This window comes from Nomia melanderi, chromosome 9 (assembly GCF_051020985.1).
Source record: "Nomia melanderi isolate GNS246 chromosome 9, iyNomMela1, whole genome shotgun sequence".
Classification (NCBI taxonomy): domain Eukaryota; kingdom Metazoa; phylum Arthropoda; class Insecta; order Hymenoptera; family Halictidae; genus Nomia; species Nomia melanderi.
In genome coordinates, this window is record NC_135007.1 from 9438570 (window position 1) to 9463770 (window position 25201).

A 25201-nucleotide genomic window follows, 5' to 3' on the forward strand; every position below is an offset into this window, starting at 1 on the left:
CGCCGCCGCTGGCCGCCGTGTGCGAAGGGTGACTCGGCCTGGTAATCTCTCGTACGAAATTACATATTATTATGACGTGTTATTAAACGAGTAATAACGGCCCGACTGCGCCAGGTGGCCCAGAAACGATGATGCTGATGGATCTCTGTTTACCGGGACGATAAGAATCGCGCAGCCACACCGTCGGGAATTTGGGGAGCCTGAGATTTGCAGCTCGGTCTTGTCCCATGCTCTCTTACGTGAGAACGGATATTGGGATGGTATGGCTCGTTTGGTAGAGGCGGTTTGAATTATTGGAGTTTTAGTTTTTGTACAATGTTGCCGGAGGAAGGATTTCTTTATTTGAACAGTTCGATTCTTGCGAAGAGTTTAGAGTCTGCAGGATTTCTGAAATCTTGTCATTTTATTGGTAAACTTTGAAGGTGTAGGTGAAGGTTTTCAAACAACTTGGAAAGATTTCGATGGAACTGTGGGACTGTAGAAATATACTCGTGAAGGTATGAATACAACCTTTACAGTAAAGTGAATCAATTTCTTTCCCTTCCAAAATTAAATTAAGTTCTATAATTGAGCAACGACAAGAAATTCACGCACAGAGTTTACGCAGAAGCAGAAATCAGAGAATGTAGAAAATCTCTCAATTTCAAAGCAGAAACGCCAGAAAGTTGTCAGTCGCGAATCTCCAATTTCAACAGTTTCCCAACTTGAACTAACGAACGGACAAAAAAAGAGACTATCCAATCATAGCTCTCGTTTCAACCGGGTTATGCATCCTTCCGTTTCCCGCGTGATCTCAAGAAGAAAATGAACATGAAAATAAGTCCTCCCTCGCGTAACTCGCCTCCCTTGAAGAGGGACAAGGCGGAGGCTGAGAGGAAAGGACGGAGAGGTGTATCGGGGGCCGCACAAAGTGCCGAGCTAGTTTGCGCTATAATCTACTATCTCGTCGTTTGCAATTAACTTCTCTTGATGATGTCACGTTTCGTTCGCGCCTCATTTCCAGCCGTGCCGTATAACAATCTACCCGTTTCCCCTCATCTCAGGACGATCCTTTTAACGCTCGCTTCTAAATTTCGTAATCAAGTTTTTCCTCGTCGAGGAAATTTGCGAATTTCTCTCTCTCTCTCTCTCCCCCCCCCCCCCCTTCTCTCTTTCTTTCCGTCTCTCTTCTTAACCCGTCTGTCTGTCTCTGACACTCCCCCCGCCACGTTAACCCACCCCCGTCTTCCACGATGGATACTCACCCTCTCCTCGTACTTTGATGTCAAGCCGTGAACGTCACCAGCCGACCGTTTAATTTATCGGTCGATGTGTTTGAAGGCCCACCTCCCTTCTTGACGCCTATCAGACATCCGTTTTTGGATCGCCAGGGACCGCCTGTTCCACTTCCTTCTCCATGTTTTTCCTTTCACCCCTTCGGCCTTTCACTTAACCCCCTCACCCACCTAACGAAAATTTACATTTTTAGAATACATTGATGATTCTGATCTTGCGAATTCGGCATTCTCTATTCAGCGAAGGGATTTTTTTCTTTAGATCGTGCGATATACGAACGTTTCTAGCTTGTCAGCCTTGTTTCATCTCTGTTAACTGTAGCAGATATAGTAGTTGAAACATCCCTTTGTTTCTGTGTCTAAGACAGTTAAGATACGACTTCAAGATCACCTCAGAAATTATGTAAAATTTCATTGTATAATCCTTTTTATGCACCGCTCCTATTTACGTACGTAATTCTCAATATCTAATATCCCACAGTCCTCGTTACAATTCCATACTTACCGGAATCGCGATATAAAGCTACTAAAATAATTCCCAGCAGTGCAGTTTAAAAGAAAATCCCATAAATCAAGCTTCCACCGCTTTCCAGAGTCAAGCATAACCTCACAAACTTAACACAGTTTTCCCTCTGCAAACTGAACCGCGAACTTCCCGTTTCGAATGAACTCGGCGCCATCGGAAGCCGTTCGACGTCGCCGCCGTCGAAGGAGCCTCGCGTGAAAGCATCGGCGGCGGTAGTCGGCATCCGCGGGCGTCAAGCGCGAGTGGTCGTAATTGATTTCCACGGCGCGTCGTCGCGCGTCGCTCGTTAATCATAAATCCAAGCTCCTCACGCCTATCCGAGTAAATTATACGCCGGTAGGACGAGCCGGAACGGACGAGGCGAGGCGAGGAGCCGACCGAGCCTCTAGCCGGGTATCATCGATTCCTCGGACGCGGATGAATGGCGTGGCGAACCGGCGACATTGAAAAGTTTCGCGGGGAGTTATATATCCTACGGCCTGTCGACGGCCTGCCGCCAGTGGTAGCCGCACGCTGCTACCTGCTAATATACCTGTTCCGAGCGCGCGACCAAGCGATTCCGTTCGATGAATGGACGTATCGCTCTCGGCAGACCTCGCGGTGTCTGTTAACGTCGCCGGGCCATCGACTGCGAACACGCACCGACGAGACGCACGGTGGACAAGATCGCAGCTTTAGGCCAAATCCACGCGAATGGTTTGCGGGATAATATCGTAGCTGCAGTTGTTTAGAGAAATATAGGCGTAAAATTTTCTTATCCTTCTTCGTGTACGATAAAAGAACACTGTTTCTCTTTCGCGTAAAAATTCTTGCCGCTGTTATGTTTCTCCAGAAAGTGGCAACCATCTGGAACTTACGAATTATTTGCGAGAATGTTTAATGTTTGTACCTTATTGTTTAGTTAACTGTACGATATGAAAGGTGACAGATTGTTTGGATGTTTAAGTTGGGAAGTTATTTTCTCATGTGGGAGAAATTATTGTTTTTGTCGAGAGAAAGAAGGTTTCTAAGTGAATGGTAACGGAGATATTTTTAGGGTACATTTGGCGGTTAAAAACTATGTGATCATCTGATATTGCTTATAAAAAAATTGATTTCAAATAAATGCACGTGATACAGTGTGTATTCGATATTTTCGTGGAACATTCTTTATGTACGATACTGTTGTTAGAATAATGTAAAATAATGTTGACTAACGGTGGTAATATTTTTTTGTTTCAGGTGAGTGTCACCGAGACCATTTTTAGCACCACTTGACCATCATCTGCGCACTGTGAGTTATTTACGCGACACGTTCACAACATTTAATCAACAGCTCCACTCGAACAACAAATTCAGTTCTCGCTAACAAGTATCCCGCGACAATTCAAATCTCTCCCCTATTACTTTAATTCCGTTATCGCGCTCCATTATCGCATTTTTTTCGGCGCGCACGATGGCCCATAAAATCGATTATGGAATTGATCGTCCTGCGACAAAGTCTACATACACATACACATGTATTTTTTTTTGTCCCTTGTCCAGTTCAATGGAACCGTTCGTCTCTCTGCAAGATTGACAACGTAAACGAAGTTCAACGTCGAAACTTCCGCTAAAGTGAGGCTTCCTGCTCTCAAACGCTTTGAAATTTCATTGGGTCGTAGTTCGATTAAGGGGCTATTCTAGCGTGACCGGTCAAAAAAATCGATTTCTTTTTATTCGATATATCAAAAGTAGAACTTTTTAAAAACGTACTTCCAAAATTTCGTAGTGATATACGAAAAAATAACGAAGTTAGAGACCGTTTTGCGTGAACCGGTCACAGCTCGGTCACGACCCGTTAAAATTTTAAACGCGTTTTTCTTTAAATTGCATCCTTCAAATTGCTTGCCACGACATTTAAAAAATTACATCGCACTGATCGAGCTCAGAACTAGCATGGTTATCGTCTATACCTGAATCATAATAAAAAATATTTTTTTTATTTCCATAGTCACTTGAAGTTAAAGAAAGCGTGACAAAACGAATCTTTTTATTTCTTCAATATTCAATATATTCCTTTCTCTTTGGTATCTAAGGAAGCCAGATTCATACTGTTCCAGAATCAGTCGCATTTTTTCGTTCAAAATAAGCAGAACAACTCAAACAATGGAAACCTGTTCCCTTTCATACCCAATTACGACGCACACCACGCAGTAATTTGTAAACATTAAGCAAGAACAAATTTTGTAATCATTCTTCAAAGACAAATATTCTGGCATCGGGATTAGGCTAACTAAATTTTCATGAATAATATTTAAAAGAAACATTCGTCACACTAGAACACTCCCTTGAACCCCACGGATTATGATTAGAATGGAAGCAGTGAGATAATACGGTATCTGCGATTCGCGGTCGGTTGAAATCGAAATCCTTTTTCCAGCGCTTTTAACGTGCGATAATAGACTTTCCTTGGACAAAAAGAGAAAGAGAGACGGTGGGGGACAGGAGTGGGAAGCTCTCTCTCGAGGTTTTATTAACAGATTCTGTATCCTTGATCGGCCGGAATCGCGTTTTTTCGTCCTGATTGGATGGAGCTTTTTAATTTCGTTTTCGATGGTAGTTCACCGGAAGTAGCGTCGTGTCGGGATACTCGCGCGGAGATTGATTCTCCGTTAAGGGTCGTATAATTCGTGCGCGAGATATCGGTTCCATTTCGATTTCCAATAATTAATCTGTGGCCTTATTTGCCGGTCCCACGATTTGACGCGGCTCCGGCGCGCTGGACGCGTTCGATTGTCAAGAAATTAATATCATACTTGAACCTTTTAACCGGTTAAAACCGCGCGAAAGAGATCGATCTTGCGCCACTCGATTCATCGCGACGCGTTTGGAGGAAAATGGAATTATGTAGTTCATTTGGGAAGCTCGCCGCAAATGTTAGCAACTGTTTGCATAGAAAATGTGCTTGCTAGTCATTTCAGCTCTCGTGTTCTACTTAAATATCATAAAATATTTGCGCTTTATAAATTACAGTTTCATCAAAGTACAATTAACTTTAAAATAATGTGGAGATATATAAAGTGCTTTAGAACTTTTAAATAGTTTATTTAGTAAATATTTGTTCGATGTTGAAACTAAGTGATCTCAATATTATGTCTGTTACTACATCTCAGCTGGCTTAACAAAGTTCTTAAATTTCAAATATTGTCACTTTTAATCCTAAAGAAATGGTGACAAAGTTATATCGAAAAATAAGTGCACGAAGTAAAAAATCCTTGTCTCATTTACACACATAATGGATCTTCGTCAGCTGAAACTCCTTGACTACCGCCGAATACCTTTGTCTAACCCCTTGGTCAACTTCAACCATTTCCCTCAGTCACCTTTGACCTTTCCCTCACAGTAGCATTAGTTACCTCGGACCACATAATCTAGCCCTCTTGGCTATCTTCACTTATCTACTGCAAAATCTCTCAGATAGACCTCCAGTGTTCTCCCTGATCTCCCAAAGGCTACCAAGATGATAGTCCTCGCACAATCCATGATCATCCCCTAGCGACTAACTGGCTAGAACTCACCCTCCTACTACAAAGCTAAAATCCAACTGTAACCAACTTAGCGGCTCCTCCTTCAACCAGCTGAAAGAACCTCAAAAGAGGATACTTCCCGTTTCACACTTCTTCCCCGGCGACCTTGACTTCGTCCCGTGAATCTCGTGGCGCCCGCGAAGATGCTAACACGAGACCGGAGAAAGTTCGTCGAAGTTTCGACAGCCGATGTAGCTCGATATGCATCGAAGCTGCGGCAAAGTATGCCAAAGTCGAGGCCAAGCGAGGAAACGGCGCCGCGGAATCGGCGAGGAAAAGCGAAAGGCGGATTGCTACGGGGTCGGGGGAGGTGCCGCTGGATGCAGGGTAGAACGAAGAAGGGTGGAGAGGGGGGCAGCGAGGCAGCAGGGACCCAGAGGCATAGCAAGTGGAGCGAAAATCAGATTTGCTCGTTGTCGCCTCCACCCACGAGCATCGCCACCCACCTACCTCCGGTCTGCCGGCTCCATTCGAACCCCCTACAGCACCGTCACCCCCGCCGCCCAGCCTGCCACCCTATCGCTCGCCCCTCTGGCCCCGTTACCAGTCCACCATCCTCGCCACCCTCACGCCCCGCGCCTAGAAAGCTCGAACGAGCACCGCCCTTTGATCCTGCCGACAGCCACCCTCCTCGATCCTCCCGCCGACCGACCTAACTCCATCCCCCATGGTCCCCAGACCCTCGAACTAAACCACCCTTCTTTCCTCACTCCGCATCCCTTCCTATCGCGCTATCTTCCTCCTCCCTTCCAACCTGATCGGACGTTCTTTCTTCACGGTTGATTTTCCGCGCTTTCGCGGGAGGACTTTCTTGCCCGCCTCGATTTCCCGTCCGATTCCTCCTACCCCCTAATCGCGCGGACTTTCTCTTCGCGCGAACCGTAATAGAGATCGCTTTGGGATGACACCGTTGACCGGACATGCGTTCGTTGGTTTCGTTGATTCCATTCATTTCTATCGTTTTCAGAAAGTGTTCGAATATGTTTATTGTTTGAAGAAGCGATGACGTTAGGCTTGCGGCTCGATCTGTTTCGTTGGATGTATTGTTGGTTCCAATGACCAGTGAAACAATAGTATCTTTTGAATGTATTTGGAAGCGTTTGATGTATCGATGAAGAGATATTACAGTTTGAATGGTACATGGTACAATAGATATTCTATTGGGTGATTCTTACAGAGTTCCTTTGTGTACACATACATTTTCTTTTTTTTATCAGTTTTGAATGATGACCAAATGAACTGCAGAGTTGCTGTTTATTGAAAGCTTTGGATCCCGCACTGAAAATGTGCCGCTTCTTGTTCATTGGAAAATGGACAGAGTTCAAAGAACGTGAGAAGTATATTTTGTCCCGCGATTTCTTCGCCGACAGGGCTCCTCCCCGAATTTGAAAGTCAAAGGAAGAGGTTATCGATGATGGGACCGGTTTAAATTTCGATCAGGGAAAGACCTGGGAAGAAAAGGCGGGCAAAGTTATTTGCGCCGTAGGTCGCGTCAAGGAAATCCCCGGCAAACGAAAATACAGCCAGCCCTGCGCTAAGCCCGTAATTGCTACGAACCTCTATTAACTCCCGCGTTTGATCCGCGCGGCTCCACTCGTTCTTTGTGCAAACTAACGCGAAGTTCGACGGCGCGGGCGCAACAAACATATTAAACTTTTCTTTCGGGCCGCGCCGCGCCGCTCCCGCGTGATCTTGATGTAAATTTTCCACGGCGGAGATCCCCGTGTGCCACGTTGATTGCCCACCTGCGACAATTTCACCCGGAGCACCGGCAAAAAATACGAACCACGTACGGGGGAAGATCGAAACGGTCGGGAATTAATATTCTTTTGTGAGACTTACGTACGTGGCTTTATTCCGTCGGATTTGCCAATCAGCAATCCGTTATTGCGTTTGTTTAATTAAGCGACAATGCATTCTGAATATATCTTAGATCGAAAAGAGGGACGTGCGATTTTATATAATGAAAACAGAAATGATAAAACTGTCGTGAATTTTCCAGCTTTCCTTGAGAATTAACAAGGCTTCCAGAAGTGGATTCATTTGTGATTTTAAGTGTCCGTGAATTTTTGTTCGAAAAATTGTAGTAATATCGTTTAATTTGACTGTACTTTTGTGTGGCGCTTTGCTAATTTGTTTACAATATTTGAGAACTACTGAAACTATTTACTTGTGATATATATTAATTTATTAATGTCAAAATAAATTGAAGAATGGTACTAGTAACGATAGTAACATTTTCAACCTTTCAGTCGCCTTAAGAATATTAAATACACAGAATATTGAATTCAGAGAGATCAAAAGCAGTTGTGAAGATACTTATTTAACTTGTTGAAACACGTACAAAGTAGAATCCTAACATAAGTAACTTGCTACAATATCATGTACCATACCCAAGTTTACAACTTTCACTTTAAGTTACATGCCGACTTACAAACGTTACCAAAAGTTTGGGAAACTTTTAATTTCATTTCCAGCGCACATATTTACGCTATTTAATTACACTTCAAATTCTTAAATTGTTTCTCCTCAAAACAGATTCTGCATTTCAAAACCTGTTCCAAATTTTCACGAAAGACAGTATATCCATACGTCTCATGATTAAAGAAAATAATACTTCGATCAGACATCTATCTCTCTATAGGAAGCTTAAAAATTCAATGCAAAAACATTTAATTTCCTTCTTCGGATTACCCTCTAAACAGAAAGTAATTCATAATATTTTCAATACCACATACACTATTCTATAACAGTCTCAAAGATTCACTGCGAAAGCATTTCTTTTCCTTCTACAGATTATCGTCTAAAAAGAAGATATTCCACAATGTTTTAAAAGCCACATCCATCACTGTGTAACGATCTCAAAAATTCGCTACAAAAACATTTCTTTTCCTCCTTCAGATTATTTTCTAAGAAGAAGATATTTTATAATCTAAATGCCACATCCACCGTTCTATAACAGTTTCAAAAACTCACTGCAAAAACATTTCTTTTTCTCCTTCGGATTACCTTCTAAACACAAGGTATTTCATAATGTTTTAAATGCCAACAGTTTTCGGTGGTTTCGTAATGGTGCCATGTGATTTCATCACGCGGATCGCGCCTCCTCGATTCCCGTAGCCCGTTTGCGCCCTCTCTCGCTCCGTCCCACCCTCTTCCTATCGCTGTCTCGCGCCCGCCCCCGATCGTTCGATCGCCGTGTCTCTCTCTCCTCTCTGCGCGAGCGGTATTGAGTTTTCGCGGTAACTCGTTTAACTAAGCAGCGCACCGATATCGGTAATCTGCCAATGGCCATTTAAATACCCGTGTACTCCCGTCCGCGCCACCCCCAACCCCCGCCCCTCGGCCACCCCTCGGCTCTCTCTCTTTTTTTTTCTCACGCGCACATTTTCACCGGCAAATGTCATTGTTGACTCTGGACGGAACGTTTAAAAACCGGTCACCACCGGTATTAAAAGCTTCCCGCCGGGAAAAGAATGAAATTATTCGGCCACTCGTGCCCCGGCGAAACTTTAACACAAATTAAACAAATTATCGTGCGTCGGCCCCGAGCGTGCCGAGCCGTTCCCTCTTTTTTTTTTTTTTAAATTGCCAGCGAATTACGTCGCGCGTGAAAAAAGTAAAAAGAAAATGAACGACGCGCGGGAGAAGCGTCGGCTCGAAGAGGGTGAGACGGTATTCGAACGGCGCGTAAGGGTGCGTTTATACTGCCCGTTTGTAACGTTTCACCTCATACGAAAGTCCTGTTTACAGTATTGACGTTTGAGATTTGAGAAAGGTTAGTCGTATTGATTCGCAAACTACCACCTTGTTCAGCTGCGTTTACTGAGTGTATACGAAACTATGTGTGAACGCGATAGTACTTTAATTAACCGAGTTACTACCCTTCGCGATCTAAATCGTATAGAGTCCTCGTTATCCGCAAACTTAATAATTTGGATTCGTTGATCACACTTCAGGATATTCGAGTTTCTATTTATATACTAGTCGTCCAACTAAGTCGGATAATCGAAGTTCTACTGTACTCTCGTCTATCGTAGGAATATTTATGTGTTACGTGTATGAACTATCCGTGCGTATTATTCATATAAACGCGCCTTAATGCATTTCGCGACAATGAGAATACCCTCGAAGCGCGCGGATTTCGGCCGCGAAACCGTGCGTCTAAATGCTCGCATTATATTTATTCGGGGGACGGAATTAACTTAATTTGTTAAACGCCGACGGTTCTCCGAACGATCTCCCTTTCTCTCTCTCTCTCTCTCTCTCTCTCTCCCTCTCTTTCTCCCTTTCTCTCTCTGCTCGTTAAAAACCAGTTAATGCGACGCGCGGCAAATTAATATTCCCTCCCGCGGCGCGTACGCCGCTCGGAATTGCGTATCGCGACGCACCGATTCGAATGGGAAGCGTTTTAACGGTGGAAATCGGTTGTAACAGGGTTAATTTTTCGATGGGACGAGCGAAATATTTGTTTTAATCGTTCCGCCAGCCGTATGATAATTTTATAATAACGTACGATTTATGGTCGGCGTGCGCAGCATCATTTAGGACGGATCCTATCGAAATTACACATTGTTAAGGGACTATAGATGTTTCTAATATTATTTATTCTTTGATCGTCTAGATTGAAAATTCTTTTGTACATGGCATACTCATAACGGTTGTTCTTTGTAATGAAATTGTATAATTCTGAAGCAAGGCAAATATAAAGTTTGTTTAGTTTCTTTGATCTGGTTTCTATAATATATGCTTATACATTAAACATTGAAGAAAACGAAGGTGCTCTTCAGTAAAATGCAGGCGGAATAACGATGCTCCACATGTTATCAAACAAATTCAACCCTTCAATTAAATTTTTCAATCCCATCACGGACGAAATTCACTGGAAATTATTATTAACTCTCGAAAAGGCCGTCATAACTGAAATTTCCCTGCACCTAAATTTTATTTCAATATTCCCTCGAAAAAGAAAAAAAAATGTGACGACTGGTAATACTAATTTTTCGGATATTTATTCCACCAGCAGCAACGATGTTACCATAAAACATATGAATTTATCGGAAACGTAATAATGACAGCATCCGCGTGTTTCTCTTTGATAACAGCTTTCAGAGATTCAACTGAATTTACTCGAAACTGTATATTTAACGGTAACACCCTTCATACCTTTGAACAGCCCACGGGATTCTAAGAGTACACAACTGCGAATGCTTCTTTTTCATACGAAATTTCTCCTTTTCAAGGAACTGTCACGTCGTGCCCAGGATAAACGTATCAGACCACTCGGGAACGTTGCGTGCGATAATTTAACCAGTCGAGTGGTTGTTAGTTTGATCCGCGCGGCCGGTTTCTCGCGGAAATTTCAGTCTCCCGCAGGAGAGTTCGTAAGCGGGGGCCAAAGGAAGGAACGCGCGATCGCGCGCTCGTTTCTGACGGCGCGCGAGAGGAGTCCCGGATCAAACGCGCAAGTTAATTGAGCCTCGTGGCAATTACGAGCTTAGGTGGCCGCGCTTAATACATTTTCGTTTACAGAGATTTTCTCGGCTGGCGCACGGCTCACAGCCGCTCCGCGCGCGTTACAGATACGCGCCGCGCTCGCTTTTTCGCGCCGTTCTCGCTCTCTGACGGCGGCGGCGCTTTTTCCGTGCCGTCAAAGGAGGCACGGCAGACGCGGGAGCGTAGTAGGGAACGCGAACGAACCGACGAGGTAGATTCATGGGGGCGAAAAAAACGAAGAAGAAGAAGAAGAAGAACAAGAAAAAGGTGGAACGGGTGGGAACGAGAGAAACGGCGAAAGAGCGCAAAGAAGAGGGGAGAAAATTGAGAGAAACGGAATTAAGGGATTCAGGGCTGGGGACCGGTGAGAGAATGGCGGACAAAGGGGAGGCGAAAAATAGATGACACCGAAACTACAAAGAGAGAAGGAAAAAAGAAATTACGGGAAACCGAAGAGCGGGAGAAAAAAACAAGTAGTGGTGTCGCGACACGTTAAATAGAGGAAAGGGGTGGCGGAGGAGAGAAAACTCTAGAAAATTCAACTTCAGGAAAAAGAAAGGACTCAAAGAGAGGAACGCCGCCGCGAGACGCGAAAAAATCGAGGCGCGAGGCGTGAAACAAAGGAAAAAATTTAGCACCGCGGACTTAGAGGGGCGAGAGGAAGGGGGTGGCGGTGGGGTTGAGGTCGAAGGGGAAGTAGGGAGGTGCGAAAGAGAGAGTGGGGGTGAGAAATTCTGCGTGAGAACGGCGGACGGGAGGCGAGGGAAAAACCGAGTGGGGCGGTCGAAACTGGCACGATGGAAACCTCGTTTGCGACGAGCCGCGATTTCGCAGATCAAACGCGCCATGCTAGGTGGCTGATTGCTCGGCATCCGGAGCACCGCCGTCGATCTCGCTGCCTTCTTTCGGCTCTTGAAGCGTGCAGAACGGTCGCGTCACGAGGCACTTCCGGTGCTGCTGCGACATGCGTGCAACAAGGCTTTAGCTTCTGTGCACCGTGTTCATCATAACGTGCAACGAGAAGTAAACTATAGGCGATTCACGATGCACGAGGATTGCGACAAAACAACTTGAACTGTATGGAATATGATGAAACAGCACAAATGCAGATGAGCAAGTAAATTATAACCGAATACTGACTTAATGCGAGTTACGAATCTTTTGAAAATCGCGTTAATTCTAATTCGTTATGTACAGTTGAGAATATTGTTTGCTAATAGCTCTGTAGGTTACTGTGACTCGTGCTTAATAAATAGTTGTCGTCCTGTTGTGAAAGTGAAACAGTCGCCGCATGATTTTTTGTAAGAAACTGAACCATTGTCGAAAGGAAACAGTAGCTCATTTGAACTTGGAACTAAAACAATTCCCAAAATCGTACTTTTACGTCAGTTTTCTCAGGTGTAATCGTTTACCAACAATAGTTCATTAGTCGTCGGTTGTTCAGCCTGCTCAACGCTGAAAGTTTCAAAGTAAACACTCAGCGGCTATCTCCATCAGCCGCCATCTTGGTCCGCCCGGCCATCCCCATCCCATTCCGCCTTACATTAATTCTTGTCTTCGCTCATCGCCTTTGTTTCCCGTATCGCCTTCATCTCGCCGGCTCTTCTCATCTTTCTTCTCAGCATCGCGCTCCTCACCTTCGTTCTCCTTGTCGTTCCCGTGTTATACGATACATCATCGATATCTCCTCGCTCTCGATCTTCGCCGGACCTTCGTTATCTTCCTGCTAGCCTTCCTTTCTCGTCCACTTCGTCTTCGTTTCGCAGTTTTCCACCTTCGCTCGGAGCGTCGCTTATCTCTGTACGCCGGCAAAGCTGCTCGAACTTCCGCCTCCTTCGAGACCCGCACGCTTTCCGCCCGTCTCTCCTCCTTAGGAAGTTTCCGTGTTTCCCTTTCGCTTTCTCCGCACACTCCGACCGAAAGGTAGACTGGCAAACCGGATTGTTTGTCGCGAAGTTCTTTATCCTTTTGCTTCACGCGCGGCCGGCCACGCGAAAGAATGGAATAAACGTGAGCATCCACCTCCGCGAGGCTTCGCCTCTTCCTCCGTTCCTCCTTTTCCCTTCGTTCGGTACGAGGAGAAGAGAAACGAAGTCGCAACTGTGTTTACCGGTGAACCGGAGAAACATCGACGCGATAAAAATTTTCTCCTTTTTTCCGTTTTTTTCCCCCTTTCTTTTTATTCGCATCGAGAACACCGAAGTGTACGACCGGGGAGAAAGGAAGAGGGTGGCGCGCGCAGGGGTGCGGAGGGGCGGACGCGGAAAATGGATGCGGCTCGGGGTGCTCGCGTTGGCCTTTGATGCCATTCTTGCTCATCAGCCCCGCGTATCGTCTCTCCCTTATTCGGCCAAATAGGTTTTTCAGATTAAATAAACTGTTTGCACCCTCGAAGGCAGCCGACTTTTTCCTGAACACTTACCAAAGTGAGCGAGCCGCCACGCCCGGTGGTCGAATTAAAAGCTTTTTCCGCGCTTGAAACCGCGGTACACGCGGAAATACCTTTTCACCCGGGTCCTTCCTCTTTTTCTTTTCAATTAAACCGTGCCCCCTTTCTCTCCTCCTTGTTCTTCTCTCCTTTTTCCCCTTTTGTATTTTTTTCCCTGCACGTACCCGCCGTTGGTGATGCTCGTAGAATGCAAATGACGTTCCATTTAAAAGTGGAGCGGTTACATGTTAGACGCGCCCCGATTAATAATTGGCTGTTTTTTCGATGGCGATCCCTTGGAATATTTTGACGATAATCCTGCTTTTAATGTCGTTCGTACGTTCATGTCGAGTTAGCGATATTATTTTTAGCAAATGGTTTCGAAAATATTTCGAAACTGTGAAATATTACTTGGCTTACTATTTAGTCACGTTATTAGAACGTCCCTCTACGAGAGCGTTCAATTGTAACTATATTCGTTTGACTTTTTTTCACATTGTTAATCGTAATTAAGTTAATTTTGACTCGAATGGGTAATGCGGAATAGAAAAGTTTTCATTGTAACAGCGCAAGTAATTATTGCAGTCAAGATGTTACTATCATATGGAACCGTTTATGAAATATCGAACATCTAATGCAGCATAATTAACATAATCGATATAACATTTTCATCGTTTCTTTTTTCCCTAGTTAAAAGTTTCTCCGGCATTTAGCAGCGCGAAGAGTACTTTGTCGCAAATATCGCCTGCTTAATTGAAGGGTTCATTTCCCGGGGCAAATTGGGAACAACTTGACGGGAGTCAAAATTTTAATTAGCAACTGGTCAGCGTGGAGACCGAACATTTTTAACGAATTAATTACGGTAACTTGTTCGCCCGTTCGCGCTCGGTTTCCTCGTGTATGGACCACTCCAATTACGTACATAGACTCTTCCACTTGAAAAATTGAAGAAGAAAAAAGGAAATAGAGAGAGAGAGAGAGAGAGAGAGAGAGAGAGAGAGAGAGAGAGAGAGAGAAAAGAACGCCGAAGGAGAAAAATCTCTATCCGCTTAAACGGAAGACACTTTATCTGCTAGAAACGTACCGTCCGTCGGACGCGGACAACTTTTTCCTCGGGGTTACAATTCGCCGATGCACACGGTGCCGTTGTAAAATGAAGCATAAAGTTGTTCGTGAGTCGGGGGCGGCGAGAACAGGAAGCGAAGTGAAAGTGGAGAGCGTCCTCCCGCCCGCCGAAACTTTCTGGCGCGACGCTCGCGGAAACGCGATCCTCGTGATCTGTTTACGATCGTCTGAGAGTTGACGACGATATTTAAGCAACCACTTATTCAGTTCCGAGTAGTCCGCCGAGGTTTACGTGCTGGTCACGAATGCAAATTCGCGGAAGGAAATCGAATAGAAATCTTGTTAATTCCCGACTTAATCCCTTGACTCGAAAGGTTGTTAACTGTGTTTCTCGTGGCGGTATTTGTTCCATCGAGGACTTAAATCTGTTCATTTAATTCCTATTGCTACTAACCGTTAATCACAGTTGCTCTTTTGTTAAAAAAAAATGATAGATTAAAATGGCATTTCCGCTTTTGTGGTTGACGTAATCGTATAAGAGGTACGTGGTAAATACTTGGTACGGCTTGTTAGGGCTTGTTAGTTAACTAGTTACATATTATTCCAAGAAAATCGTTTTAGGAAGTAATTTACTTCTTTTAATTACAGTAGCAGTTAATAAAATGTTACTGCCACAAGTAACCGATTTTTCTCTTTTCGGTGAAAGAGGAAATAATATTAAATTTCATTAAGAAGTAAAAGTTTTTATAGTCTTCTATAGTAATTACTGTCTACTGAGACAACATAACGTTTACCGATTAGTTTCGACCAATTAATATAATAATTAAATCCAAGTGACGGCCATGTGCCAAGAGAACTATTTGCTTATTCCGCTCAGTTACGTAATAGAATATTCAATGATTCTTATAAAACGGTAGAAATTTTGTTCCGAGGAAACCAGCCATTGTTTGACAGTTTTTCCAGCAGCCGAGATGCAAACGGAAGGGACCATCGCATAATCTTTGTGTTTAGAGTTAGGAAGGCGCACAATGAGCGTCAACTGCGCTTGCGTTGATGAGGGAGTGTCCGCCAACCCTCTGCGAAAGGGCTGTTTCCCCTAAATCTTCTCAGACTGGCATTACGTAATTATATATTCCATGGAAATGCAAGGGCAAATGTAATGGCCCACGCCTTGTTCTGGAATCGTTCAAGGCTCGGACGCTTCTGAAACCCGTAATTTCCCGTTTTCATTTTCTCGTGATGTTCAACGTCCGAGTTTGCTCCACTATGCTTGCACAACCGCCGGACATCGTATAAATGCTATAATATTCAAGGAAAACATACTTTGAATTTATACTTTATTTTCTTGAATTATTCGTACAAGTATTTATTACCTTCAGTGTCGTTTATAATTATCTAAGTGACTGCATATACATGCTATAAATACTTTAATAAACAGTTTTATAAATAGTAAGGCTTTTTCAGTTTAAAACGATCACTAACAAAGTTTCAAATCTTCACCAGAGTTATTATAATCTATCTCTATCCAACTTCTCCTTTTATAAATACAAAAATAGAAATCAAATTGATTATAAAATTAATATGATTTTCTACCGTTAGTGTAATACTGTAATAATGCTATTACAAATCATTAATATCCTCTATTACCTATTATTAAGTAACCTTCAAATTCCTCCAAAACCACTGATAAGAATCAAATACCCGACCGCCGTCAGTCTTCTTTATCCCAAAAACGAGAATAGACATTCCGCACAATCAAACCCTGCCAAGTACAATCCAACGTAACCATCGACAACATACACAAAATTCATTTCCCGAGAGTCACTCCAACTGAAGTCACCAAGTGGTAAACTCAGAACGCCAATGAAACCGCGTGCTCGTTGGACCGCGCGCGCATCAGCATTCGGCCCGGCCGTGAAACGATTGAACCTTCATTGACCCATATTTAATGAAGGATCAAGCAGCGACGATAAATCCGACGAATTCGATTGTTGACGTTCATCGAGGGCAAGAGAGGAGAGACAGAGAAGTGGAGGCTCGACAAAGCGATCGAAAGCAGCCACGTCTCGGTGTCTCCCGTATCTCCGAGGCTTCTGAAACTGGCAGCCGCAATTTAGGCGCACTTATCCTGCTACTTTCCGGTGAATGGCTTCTTTTGTACTTCGCGCTGAGAAGAATGGTGGCGCGCGGCGGCGGCGGCAGGTCGGGGGTCGCGCGGGGGTGCGCCGCGCGCGGCCTGGCAAAGTAGAAGAAGAAGAGCGGGCCGAAGCTCGCCGCGGGAAGAAGCAACAGCTAGCTGCTGTTGGCGCATTCGGTTTTAAGTTTGTCACAGTTATACTCGCCTCTTCTCTTCTCCTGCCCCCTCCCCTCCCCCACGCCGGGAAAGTGGGTTAAACGAAGTTCCATGATACTTCGCGGTGGCACGGTTCGTCGAGCAGAGCCGCTGATTCAGTTCCTGCCGCGAGGAAAGAGATCAGAGAGGATCCGAGATCGTCGATTAAACTCTTTGACGCTCGGAAGAGAAACTGCGGAAGCGGGCGTTGCTCTTTTCCGTTCTTGTCGTCGCTGGCTCCTTCTTTTTTCTCGCTCCCCATGCTGTTCTCCCGGTTTTCGTATTTACAAAACGAAACGGAAGTTGAAATCTTCGCGGGACCGACGGAGCATCGCGTCTTCGCGAGTTTGGTAAACACTTTGAATGAAGCTGCTGCTGTGGATTGCGGATTGTTTCGTTTTTTAAATTGGGTTTGATGCCAACGGATTTAGGGAGGGAGTTTAATTTTGAATTTGAGAAATTCAATGAGATTGGTGTACAGTGGTGTTAAATGATGTTAGGATTCCTGTGTAATTTTACTTCTTGTTAGAAATTCTTAGTGCTATAATTTATGGTGACTGAAAACTTTACCTTTTGTACGACTGTCTAATTAATGTCTAATGTGGTACTTTCAAAGTATTCAAAAGTAAGTAAGAGAATCGACGATACAGAACATTCCTCCACGCTCTAAGACCCATTACAACACGAACTCCCAGCGTCGTCTCAACGTTAACCTTTCACCCTTCCAATTTCCCACAAACAATTGAACAAAAGAAAAATTCCCTCGCGGTAGAATCGCCAAGATAATCCTATCACCGGTGCAAGCTGCAAGAAAAGAAGAAGATCCACCGGAAACGAGCACAAAGCGCCAAGGATAAATCGCGTCGACGTTTATCTTATATCGCGCGAGCGCGCGAACCTCGCGAACGTAGAATCCCTCGCACGAGAGGCCCAATTACGTTCATATTATATAAACGTCCACCGGAATAATCCGGAGGAAACTGTACAACCGTTTCGCGGTCTCGATTCATACCGAACTTCGCAGTTCGGAAAGTTGGTAAAGAGTATAGAAGAGAGCCGAAGCGGAAAGAAAGGAAGTGTCGCCCCCAACCACGCCTCCGACAACGCAGCAGCCAGCAGGCAACCATCGGACACAACCCTCTACTGTGTAGACCGGCCGGGAAAGAAAGGATTCGCCAAGAATGGGTATAAAGAGGCAAAGATAAATCGTATTAACGCCTATCTTGCGGCGCACCGATGCACACGCGAGACCGCGTACACACGGAATCCCGTGCACATAGGAGATACATAAGTGGCACCACTACCACCACCCCTTATATAAACGTACATAGAGGCGGCGGGAGGGACGCAGGGGTGTACATACATCAATCCACCCCGTATGTACGAGGTATTTGCACATTCCATAGGTGCACAAACACGCGGCGGTGGTTCGTGCTTGCGAGCGCGCTCTCGCGCTAGCTAGCTAGCTGGCTAGCTGGCTGACTCGCTCGCTCGCTCGCCAGCTCGCCCACTCACGATATATTTAAATACATAGAAGAGAGGGTGCAGGTGTGTATAAGGGTGTACGTTTGTGCGGAACGTCTGCATGCAAGCCGGTGGACGCAGGCGCCGGTAGCCATGGCGACGATTCCTTCGGATTGGCCGCAGCTTCCACTTGAATCCCCGGCGTCGACCCCCGCAGCCGGCCTCCGGCTCTGACGTACTATCCGCCACCATCGATAACCCCTCTGGCTCGTAGCTCTCGTCCACCCCCGGTTGCCAGCCTCGTCTACGATTCACCCTCTCGCTTTCTCTGCCCGTTCCTCGGCTTCCCCACCTCCCAACCCCCTTCGAATCCTCCTCTTTCCTCGTCCTCCACCGCTTCCACCCCCTAGCCAACCCTTCTGACGGTGTCTTCCTCGGTCATGCCGCGTTACGGTCTTCCTTGTCCAACTTTCGTTCGAAGAAAGGTGATTTCTGTAGTTTCTGTTCTTAAACCTTCGGTTTGAACACGGCGTTCTGGTTTTCTTCGCGATGTTGTGTTCAGTTTTTGCAGGGATGAGGGATGTTTGGAATGGTTGGACGAACGATTATTTGTTAAGTTTTTTGGAAAATACATTGAGGTTATTAATGGAGGTTTTAACGAGAATTGTTTGATGTTCAGTGTTTATATGTTTGAAGTTCTGTGTTTGGAGATTTGGAATTTGCGTTGGAATACGATGTGAGGAGACTTGGACGTATGGTTTTGGTTATCGTGTGTTTCGTTTCGGACGTATGTATCGAGCTAGAGTTGAGTTGAGATACGGTTTGTCTTTTAATCATTTTGATCCAGTTTAATTTACGAAGTAGTTATGTAGGTATTATCTCGACTATGTGCAAGGATTAATTAAAACAAATTTGTTCGGTCGAGACAAAGAACATTGTAATGCGTATAACGTGATCCATATCTTTTTATTGTCTTAGAGTTTAAATCTGAAGTCGTGGAATTACTCTTTGTGACTCTTATCGCGATCGCGAAATCATCAACTAGTTCTAAATGTGATTTCAAATAAAAAAAAAACGTGGGATGCTTAGTGTATTTCAATCATATTTCTGTCTTATGCAGTATTTTGTGCAATCGACTTCAGTTCAATACGCGTTCCTCTTAAACATGCGCTGCATCAGACCTGTAGATAATTATTGATATTGGAAAATAATTATATAAATCCGTATTTTTATGGACTACCTTATAAGAACTCTGAATCAAAGAAATATTTATTCCTTTTATCGAAACTCTCGTTGAAATATAAATGAGATAAAGAAATTATTAACCTTTATTGAAATTCCTACCTGACTGTATCTGAAACGTTTGCGTTTATCATAAATACATAAAGACAATTTAATAATAAGTATACACACGCTTATGATAGGGTGTCTCGGAAATGATTCTCCAATCGGAAGAGCAGTGATTCCATATAAATTATACGTAATGTTCTCAAATGTTCTAAAAACATAATTGAAACATGAAGATAAAATGAAAATCTCTTTATTAATTTCTCGCTGATTTAATGAAACAACTAATAAGTATTTCTACACTCAGTAACATTTCACATTATTTTAATCAGCTTTAAACAAAAATTCAATCTTCCAATATACAGTATTTATTTTCGATATTTATCAAATGTTCAATCAAAAGAGACATTATATACAATTATAACGACAGGTGTTTCCAAATGATCAATTTCTTGATGTTCGAACGCTCATTTAGAAGAATGCTGAAGTTTCTGTGGTTATCGTAAAAGGGACCATCGCTACTGTTCACAGGGATTGAAATCGGAAATAAAAGGCAGGTCGCCCAGTGTCCGCGATTAATTAGCTCCCAGTGCATTACCGGCGTTATTAGTGTCCAGCGTCTGCGACACGGCGGCTGCAGATAAGGCTGGTCGCTTCCGCGTGCACGTTGCGTAGCCCCGGTGCACGCGGAAATGCGTGCCCCCGACCAATTAGCATTCTATTTAACGCTAAGATACTCGATTTGTTCCTTTTCATTGTAACCACCGCCCGCCCCTGTCCCTCTCCTATTGATTATACGTTTCTCCATTATATCGGCGGATAAAACTTTCGCCTGTTGCATGCCCGGATATACAATTATCCGCTACGCGCGAAGCAGAAACCGATGAAAGAGAACGCAAAGGGTTCGACCAGATTGGCGAGGAATGTGACGGAAAGACTGAATAGCGCAAATAGAGTAATTCTGAGAATTCCAGTTTAAATGAAGAAGCATTAGATTGTCCTAATAACTATTATAGCCCACTCGATTGTACCTTGATAAGTTTGGAGTTTGATGAGTTCGTTGATGAAGAGATTAATTTCGTTTCAATACAGTGGGTGATATAATACATGTAATTGTTAAGAATTTAATTAGAAAAGATAATAACTGTGTTTTGAAAATGAAAGACAGTGATGCAATTCATCAGCTTATAAATTGCAGGAATAACGAAAATGAAGGGAAAATTAGAGTAACGAATAATTAATGGAAATTAACAAGTGAAGTGAATGTTTTTTTGTAAGTCTGGGTAAACAGCTATACTGTGGGATGTTTACAGTTGCTCGATTAACTCACGAAAGTAGTAAAGCCGAAATAATGATCAATTAGTATTCAAATATAAATATGAGAATATTATAGAATTAAACATTTTTCATCTCCGATTTCCACGGTTTTATTCGCTACCAACACCTCCAAATTCGTCAATAAATCTTTTCCCTCATTAATTTAGTACATTTCCTTCGCCTCGATAAAAAAAGCACAAACGATTTCGATGGTCAGTTTAATTGCTCGCGTAGTTCCATCGAACCGGGAAACTGTCGTCCGCAATTTTCTCGCCGTTTCAGGAGCCGTGACAAAGAAACGCCGAAACGGGACACAGCGTCGCGTCGCATCGCGTCGCGTCGCGGCGGGAAACGTTTCGACGGCGATGAACGCCGCTCGTTAATAAACGCGCGTTGGCGGCCGATAATTTCACCCTTTGAGGACGAACGTTGTCAAATTGACGGCGTCAGAGTTTCGCATTTAGAATCGGAAGTTTCAAGCAAATTGAATTATTTAATTACGGAATGATTAACAGACTATTTTCTTTCCTACGGATATTATATTCCCGTCGGAAAGATTGTCGATAGTTTTAAAAATCTTCGTTCGCAAAGGGTTCAAAGAAATAGAGAGGAACAACGCGACAACGATCGCCTATATTTCACCTCTCCATCGAAAATAGAATTCGAGTTTCGAGTAACAGCAGACGGAAATTTTGCCTCGCGTCGATTTCGCTCGGAAGGATTCTACTAACCTCGTACGCGCTGGTGCCAACGAGGCTTATTAACGATCGCGTTACTCGATTGGTAATTACGAGAAAATTGATACCCGGATTTTACGATCGAAGGATGCCTTTAATTTTCTATTCGTAACTTTTATTGCCATCCTTTTCTATTTCCATGTCTCCCCACAGAATTACGCCTCGCATATTTTTTATTACGCGCAGCGAATCACGTAAATGCCTTCGGCACGCATTGGCATAAAAACAACTGACTATGTTCGGAACAGTTCTTTTTCACTCGATTTAATCTCAATCGTACGGCCCGCCGTAAGAATATAATTATAGATTATAAACGAAACGGTTCGCTACCCATAAATACCGCAAATATAATCTAGTTACGTGATCTAGCATTTTGATTTATCGCAGAGCACGAGCACCGGTTCTTGCACTCACAATTCACGGGGTCGTTAAAAACAATTTTATCGCGCGTTTAAAAGTATACCTCGACGACCAGCTTCTTTTAATTCAGGACACTTCACGCTTCGTTTCCAAATAATTCTACCGTTCCCGTGTGACGTGTCAGATGCTTCGCGTTCGGCATGCAGGGGATCCTCACGTTCGAAAGCCTTGGCGACATTTTCTTGAAACGTCCAACATCTTCCCGACCTCTTTTGAGACCGAACGTTCTCCCCAAATGGAACAATACTTTTCTCTCCTTCGCTCGTCCCCTTTTTCGCACGGGAAGAATATTTTTCGAGTCGAACGCGAGCGTTCACCTTCCCTTGAATACACCTCTATCGCGCTCCTCTATCCGGGTAGCTACAAACACTTTCACGTTCATCGACAGTTTCCAGTGTTCGTGGCCCCGCGTTCCAGTCTCTCTTCGGGTATTACAGCGACCCAGGGGCGAGCACACCGTCATCCGGGAGGATTCTCATTTCCGGTATTGAATATTCTCGCTCTCCGGCAGTGCGCTCGCGTTACACGATTACCGATTCCCCGGCACGATCCTACGTCGATTCTTTCTCGGGTCCTGATTGCGCCGTTTCCTTTCTCTCTCTCCCTCTCCCTCTCCCTCTCTTTCTAGCTCCCCTCCGCACCGTTCTCTCGCTCTGGCCAGCCACCCGCCCCTCTCTCTTTATCCCTTCATGGATTGGATTGGATTACTCGGCTCGGTAATTCTAGAAGTTTGCAACGCGCTACCGGTTTTCGCGCGGAACGCACTGATGATCGATAGTTTCACTGTAGACGAGCAGCGATGGCTCTTCGAGCGGTTCTGGTTGAACTTGAGCCGAGGTTCATGCGACTTGAGAGGATGTTCTTGTTTAGATAATCGGCACAGTTGATGATTCTCCACATTTTTGTAATTTTTATAACTTCGAGAATGTATCGTCGAAACGATTTCGCGTTAATTGGGGAATCGTGGATGTTGTAGAGATTTGAAGGGCTTGATGTCTAGCATGCTACACAGGTTGCCTGAAACCAGTATTTCTTTCTATCCCTGGAATTTTCCTCGATATATTTCCGACGATGCTAGTTCGTTCATGGAATAAACAACGATGAACAATAGGACATTCTACTAACAGTTTTATAATTCAACTTTTTCAGATAATAAAGTGTAAGGGCTGTTTTTAAAGACGCGTTCAAACCATTTCAAACTAGGGCTAGCTGAAGATACATAATATTTAAATCTCTTCAAACTATGAACTGAAACTGAAGTCAGTTCCGCCGGCTCAAAGTTTCAGTGAGTTAGAATATTTATATCTCTCTGAATATTTACATGCAAGTAAGCAATTCATGGGCCTCGACGTATATAATATGCATATCCGTATCAAACTTTTGTGCTTCCCAACGAAGAACTGCCTCTATATTCGCAAATGACACATTCTAAAACAGGAATTCTACTTTCAAGAAACATTTCCGAAACATTCTCCAAAGAAATATCCTAAAAACCCCGAAAATCACGAATTCTCTTATTTCCAGCTAGCCGCGCCTGATTAACGACATTCCGGGGAATACCGAATTCTCGAAGAATCCTCGCGAAAGTACAGGGTTCCCATAATTTCGAGCGGGGAAACCAAAAAAGGAGAATATTCGGTCGCCGGTTTACTCGATCCGTCATCGATTCGCTGGGAGAAAAAGGTGGCGGATGGGACGGAAGATAGAGGAGCGGATAGGTAGGCGCGCGGATGCATATACAAGTAGGGAGCCGTGTGGGCGGGTGTACAGGTGGGCGGGTGTACATGGATGAACCGTGTATTCGAATACGTCGGTAAATATGTGGGCCGCAACTAGGAAGCCGTGCATGCGAGAACCGTGTCCGGATAGTAGTCGTCTTTAAAAATGAAAAACACTGGATGCGCCGCGTAGCCGACCGACGCGACGGGGGCCGGCAGCAGCCGCCCGTGCCTCTCTCCCTTTAAATATGAACGCTCGATTATTTCTGGAGCTGCAGCAACATCAAACAGTGACGAACAACTTTTCGACCGCGCCGGTATATTCGGGAAATTTTAAAGCGAGGCTTTCCCTTATATTTTTCCAGCCGGATTGGATAAAGTTTGCGCTACATTAGAGGAGGTAGTTGGCGAGCAATGCCTGCCCCCAAATGCTCCAGCGAAATTCTGCTCCTCACGTACACGGTAAATAAATTCAATTGAGATTGACCCAGTGCGCGGATATTCCCTCCTATAAGTTTTTCCTTGCGAGAATCGCATACGATGACGGAGCTCTCTGTTATGTCTCTCTATTGATGCCTGATTCCGATGGCACTGAGAAAGAAAACGTAGCAGCTATAAGCCGCGCGTGGAACAACTTAAAAATTCATTGTGGCTCAGGCTATGAATCGGCACAAGGCTATATTAACCGTAATACCCGAAGCTGTGTATGAATGGGCTACAGGTGGACGTGCGATTAATCCTTTCTGGATAACTGGTTTCATGGCGAAACCAGGAATTTGTATCTTTTTTCCCAATACACATATTTTTTTTTCTATTTCGTTCCTCCCGTTCTTTTTTTTTTTTTTTTGTTCGACAGTGTTCGAATCGATATTGGCAGGGAAATCGCTGTGGGAAACGCACCGGTCATTGTTGATGTTGGAAAATCCACCCAGCGCGGTGAACAATTGTTCGTCGGGTGTTTGTGCGGTGGGAGGCGTGGAGAAGGGGATGGAACCCGATGGATTCCGAACCGTGCCGCTGATAATGATTTATTTTTCCCAATTTGGAGTGCACTGCATTTTTGCGCGAATTTATTAAAAGGGTTCACGGCGTAGCGGCGAACGGGGGTGCGCGGATGCCGCGCGTGGCCCGCGTTTAATTGAAAAAGCTGGACGCCGCAGCCCCGTGAGTTCAGCGTTAAATAATTGTTGTGTTTTTCAACGCGGCGGAAGAACGTAATTTCGGAAGCGGCAAGCGAAAAAAATTCAGTCCCGCTGAATATTTTCCCGGGCCGTGTACGTGTTGAAACGATAATTTCACCGTTCTAATTTTTCACCCCCGACGTCGTGCCTCTGGTATTCTGTTACCTTCAATATTTGCGTATTTTTAGACTCTGCTCTGAAGACTGAGCTGAAAACGGGGTAATTTATTTTCTCGCGCGTTTCATACAATCGTGTTTAAAGTAATCGCAGAAAGTATTTATCAAAGCATCAACCTATCAAGTATCAGGTTCCGTAACTCTCGCGAAATCAAAGTAATAACAATCAGGAACAGTTCATCAGAAAACTGATGACACGTATCGAACGAAGAATAAAGTTAACGTCAAATTA

At 44.2% G+C, this 25201-nt stretch overlaps 1 protein-coding gene across 4 annotated transcripts in view; it reads left to right on the plus strand.

Annotated features, from left to right (window-relative positions):
* LOC116427844 (protein pangolin, isoforms A/H/I/S) overlaps positions 1-25201 on the plus strand; it is a 282374-nt gene that overhangs the window by 206553 nt on the left and 50620 nt on the right. The gene's annotated exons all lie outside the window — the stretch shown is intronic.